This window comes from Miscanthus floridulus, chromosome 17 (assembly GCF_019320115.1).
Source record: "Miscanthus floridulus cultivar M001 chromosome 17, ASM1932011v1, whole genome shotgun sequence".
In the NCBI taxonomy this organism is placed as follows: Eukaryota; Viridiplantae; Streptophyta; class Magnoliopsida; order Poales; family Poaceae; genus Miscanthus; species Miscanthus floridulus.
Window position 1 is genome coordinate 96,014,505 of NC_089596.1, and position 6,194 is coordinate 96,020,698.

Consider the following 6,194-nt stretch of genomic DNA (forward strand, 5'->3'; position numbering starts at 1 on the left):
AGATGAGGATCACATAAGCCACGAGCAATCCACTAAAGTACATTTTGGCTCTCCACCGGGGAAAGGTCAAGAACCCCTCACAATCACCACGATTGGAGCCGAAGACAATCACCATCCTCCGCTCGACGATCCTCGCTGCTTCAAGCCGTCTAGGTGGCGGCAACCACCAAGAGTAACAAGCGAATCCCGCAGCGAAACACGAACACCAAGTACCTCTAGATGCAAACACTCAAGCAATGCACTTGGATTCTCTCCCAATCTCACAAAGATGATGAATCAATAATGGAGATGAGTGGGAGGGCTTTGGCTAAGCTCACAAGGTTGCTATGTCAATGCAAATGGCCAAGAGTGTGAGCTTGAGCTGGCCATGGGGCTTAAATAGAAGCCCCCTTGAAATAGAGCCGTTGTACCCCTTCACTGGGTACAGCGTGGGGTGACCGGACGCTCCGGTCAGATCGACCGGACGCAGCACCGGACGCACTGATCGTGAATACCGGACGTGTCCGATCGCCATACCGGACATGTCCGATAGTTACAAACCGCCACGTGTCCCACCATTGTCTCCAACGGCTCTCTGACATGTCCGAACGGACGCACTGTTCAAAACGACCGGACGCATAGCCGCTGCGTCTAGTTGAGTCCAGTAAGCCCCCAGGGCCGACCAGACACGTCTGTTAGAAACTAACCGGACACTGAGCCTCAGGGTCCGGTCGTGTACAGTAAGCACCCACGGCCGACCGAACGTGTTCGGTCACTTCGGACCGGACGCTGCCAGCGTCCGATCAACTGTCTCACCAAACACCGATTTTGCTAAATCGTTCAGTCGCTGAGTTCGTCGTTAATACCGGACGTGTCCAGTCACCATACCGGACGCGTCCGGTCACTCTAAAATCAGCGCGACTAACTCCTTTTCACCTCTTACTTCTTCACCCTTGCTCAAATGTGCCAACCACCAAGTGTATCACCTTGTGCACATGTGTTAGCATATTTTCACAAATATTTTCAAGGATGTTAGCACTCACTAGATCCTAAATGCATATGCAATGAACTAGAGCATCTAGTGGCACTTTGACAACCGCATTTTGATATGAGTTTCACCCCTCTTAATAATATGACTATCAATCCTAAATGTGATCACACTCTCTAAGTGTCTTGATCACCAAAACAAAATAGCTCCTATGGTTTATACCTTTGCCTTGAGCTTTTTGTTTTTTTCTCTTTCTTCTTTCCAAGTCCAAGCACTTGATCATCACCGGTGCATCATCTTCATCATGCAATGATCTTCATTTGCTTCACCACTTGGAGTGTGCTACCTATCTTATGATCACTTGATAAACTAGGTTAGCACTTAGGGTTTCATCAATTCACCAAAACCAAACTAGAGCTTTCAATCTCCCCCTTTTTGGTAATTGATGACAACCCTTATACAAAGATATAAATTAAAATTCAATTGAATCCATGTTTCTTGCCCAAGCATATTTACCATGTGTAAAAGAATATAGACAAGTTTCATGAACTTCATATGGTAGCAATTGCTCCCCCTACATATATGCTAAGAGTTTGGATTGTAACTTGCACATATGATTAGATAGGAAATATAGGAGACACTGTCTACCAAATGATGCTAAGGTATAAAAGATGGACTTTTGAAGCGTGATACCAATCGGAGTGCACTATTTTACCATCGTTAGCATCATAGTTAGCTAGATACCATTTGAACACTTGATAGCTAGATACCACTTGTAAAAACTTTGTAAATATTTGAAAATGATACCACTTGGTAATACTTGGAAATGAAATCACTCGATATCCTATGCATACTAGATTTTCATTTCATCATTCAAGTTTACAACTAGCATTCATCACACAAGCATGGATATTTAAAATTTAAAACTTGTGCCATGCAAGCAAGCATATGAAATGCACTTTCAAATGCATCATACAAGTTCATGAGCTTGCTCCCCCTACTTGTGTGCTCAAAATTTTAATTGATCCCTTTCCTTTGACATATTTCTCCCCCTATGTCAAGTTCTCCCCATGTATTAATATCACTCCTATGTTTCTCCCCTATTTCACTTCTATCTTTGTACACTAATCTCTCTCCCTTTGTCATCAATGACCACAAAGGTTCAAAATGTAGATCATACCATTTGTAAGGTTGAGATTATCAATGTCAATCAATGGGGTGAGGATCATTCTCAAATTTAGTTCAAACTAGATTATTTGCCAAAGATATTTAACTCGGTTTGATCCAAGGACAAGCTTCTTCACACCTCCAAATAAGGGTTATCTTGTACCATGTTGAGTTAAACACTTAAAGTTCATTTTCTAGATTAAACACTAGGTTTACAAGCCCACAAACATGTCATATGCTATCACTTGATCAAGTCAAGCATAGAAGCAATAGTGAAATTCATTTGATTTTCATGAATGAGCCTAATAAAATGGAGAAATGACTAGATACACTAAACATGTCCTTAGCAAGGATGTATGCCATGCCAATCAACTTTTACCTTGGATTGCTCGAAGGAGAGGCATGTCATATAAGTGAGGGGTGCATCAACACATATTTGAGAAATCCAATATGTTCAACTCATTCCTTAGCTTACAAAACATTTTCTCATCCAATGGCTTGGTGAATATATCGGCAAGTTGATCTTCGGTGTCTATACTCTTAATGTAAATGCCCCATTTTTGTTGGTGATCTCTTATGAAATGGTGGCGGACATCAATGTGCTTTGTTCTTACATGTTGCACCGGATTGTTGGTTAGCTTGATTGCACTCTTATTGTCACATAGCAATGGCACTTTCTTGAACTTGATTCCAAAGTCATTCAAGGTGGCCTTCATCCAAAGAATTTGTGCACAACAACTACCGACGGATATGTATTCGGCTTCGACGGTTGATAATGCAACATTATTTTGCTTTTTGGATGACCATGAAACAAGTGATCTTCCCAACAATTGACATGTGTCCGAGGTGCTCTTTCTTTCAACCTTGCATCCCGCATAATCCGAGTCAGAGTAACCAACTAGCTCAAACTTTGCTCCTTTGGGATACCACAAACCAACATTTGGTGTATGCTTCAAGTACCTCAATATTCTCTTTGTAGCCTTCAAATGACTTTCTCTTGGTGAGGCTTGAAATCTTGCACACATGCATACACTAAACATGACATCCGGCCTTGATGCGGTCACATAGAGTAGGCTTTCAATCATAGACCGATACAATTTTTGATCCACCATATTTCCACTTGCATCACTATCCAAGTTGCTATTTGTTCCCATTGGTGTGCTAATGGATTTACTATCACTCATGTCAAACTTCTTGATCATGTCCTTGATATACTTGCCTTGACTCATAAATGTACCATTCTTTAATTGCTTGATTTGAAGACCAAGGAATTAACTTAACTCTCCAATCATGGACATCTCAAACTCATTAGCCATCATCTTTCTAAACTCATCACAAAAGTCTTGATTGGTTGATCCAAATATGATATCATCTACATAGATTTGCAACATAAATAAATCTTTTCCAATCTTCTTGATGAAAATAGTAGTATCAATCTTGCCCATTGTGAACCCTTTAGAGAGTAGGAAGTCCCTCAATCTCTCATACCATACTCTAGGTGCTTGCTTCAAGCCATACAATGTCTTCTTCAACTTGTACACATGGTCGGGCTTCTTATCATCTTCAAAACTAAGAGGTTGCTCAACATATACTTATTCATTGATGTAACAATTGAGAAATGCACTCTTAACATTCATTTGATATAGCTTGATGTTGTGGGCACAAGCATAGGCTATCAAGATTCTAATTGCTTCCAATCTAGCAACCGAGGCATATGTTTCTCCAAAGTCAAGACCTTCAACTTGAGTGTAACCTTGAGCCACTAATCTTGCTTTGTTCCTTATTACTATTCCATCTTGATCTTGCTTGTTCTGAAAGACCCACTTAGTTCCAATCACATTATGATCCTTAGGCCTCTCAACTAACTCCCATACTTGATTTCTTGTGAAGTTATTTAGTTCTTCATGCATAGCATTCACCCAATCAACATCCTTTAATGCTTCATCTATCTTCTTTGATTCAATGGATGACACAAATAAGAAATGCTCATAAAATGAAGCCAATCTTGATCTTGTTTGAACGCCTCTTGAAATATCACCAATGATAGTGTCCAATGGATGATCCCTTGCAACATTGATTGGTTGGAGGATTGGAACTTGATTGCTTGCACTTGCTTGATCATTAGGTTGAGATGATGTACTAGCCACTTGATCTTGTTCATTATCATAAGAGCCACTTATACTAGCTTGATTTGTTTCATCTTGTACATTTGAGTTAGAGAGCACTTGTACTTGATCATCTTTATCATCATTCACTTGCCTAGGCCTCAATTCATCTATATCCATGTTCTTCATGGCATTTGAAAGTTGAATGCCTCTAACATCTTCCAAGTTCTCATTTTCTACCTGTGAAACCTTGGTTTCATCAAATTCAACATCATGAACTTTCTCAAGAGTACCACTATCCAAATTCTAAACTCTATATGCTTTGCTTATAGTGGAATATCTAAGTAGAAACCCCTCATCACATTTCATGTCAAACTTGTCCAATCTAGAGCCTTTCTTTAAGATATAGCATTTGCAACCAAAGACCCGAAAATATGCAATGTTGGGCTTTCTACCATTCAAGAGCTCATATGGTGTCTTCTCTTTTAATGGGTGACAATAGAGGTAGTTGCTACAATAGCATGCCGTGTTGATAGCTTCGGCCCAAAAAAATTGACTCACATTGTACTCACTAAGCATAGACTTTGCCATATCAATGAGTGTTCTATTCTTCCTCTCAACAAGGCTATTTGATTGTGGAGTGTACTTGGCCGAGAATTGATGTCTAATTCCAAATTCATCATACAAATCATCAATTCTAGTGTTCTTGAACTCACTAGCATTGTCACTTCTAACTCTCTTGATGGTTGTTTCAAACTCATTGTGAATGCCCTTGACAAATAATTTGAATGTTGCAAACACATCACTTTTATCCACTAGAAAGAATACCCATGTGTATCTAGTGTAATCATCCACTATCACAAAGCCATATTTGTTACCACCAATACTAGTGTATTGTGTTGGCCCAAACAAATCCATGTGCAATAACTCAAATGCTTTACTAGTGCTCATTATGCTTTTCTTAGGATGGGTGTTTTCAACTTGTTTTTTGGCTTGATAAGAGCTATAAAGCTTATCCTTCTCAAATACAACATCTTTCAAGCCTCTAACTAAGTCATACTTAACCAATCTATTCAATTGTTTCATTCCAATATGACCAAGCCTTCTATGCCATAACCAACCCATACTAGACTTAGTGAATAAGCATGTAGATAATCTAGCTTCACTAGCATTGAAATCAACTAAGTATAGATTCTCATATCTAAAGCCTTTGAAGATCAAGTTAGAGCCATCTACACTTATGATCTCTACATCATCTACCCTAAATATGCATTTGAATCCAAGATCATATAATTGAGCCACGGATAGCAAGTTGAAGTTCAAGCCCTCTACTAGCAACACATTGAATATGCTCATGTCATTGGATATTGCAATCTTACCAAGCCCTTTGACCTTGCCTTTGCCATTGTCACCAAATATGATACTATCATAACCATCATTGCCATTGGTGTTGATTGAGTTGAACATTCTTGTATCATCGGTCATGTGTTGAGTGCACCTACTATCAAGAACCCAATGCCTTCCTCCGGCTTTGTAATTGACCTACAAAAGAAAATCAATTCTTTTTAGGTACCCAAACTTGCTTGGGTTCTTAAAGGTTAGTCACTAAGCTCTTTGGTACCCAAATGACTTTCTGCTTTGAGCCCATCCATGGTTTACCAATGAACTTAGCCTTCACACCATTTGTACCCTTAGTAAGCATATATCATGAATCAAGCTTAAGGGAGGATACATTAGCATTTTTGCTTTTGTTTTTGTATTCATTCTCTTTATGACCCACTTGCTTGCAACTAATGCAAAACCGACCATTGTTCTTCACAAAACTAGTCTTGTGAGGAGCAAAGGCCGCTTTGTCTTTCTTAGGGGTATAGCCCAATCCCTCTTTGTAGAGAGAAGCTCTTTGGCTACCCAAGCACATAAGCAAGCGGTCCTCACCACCATAGGCCTTAACAAAG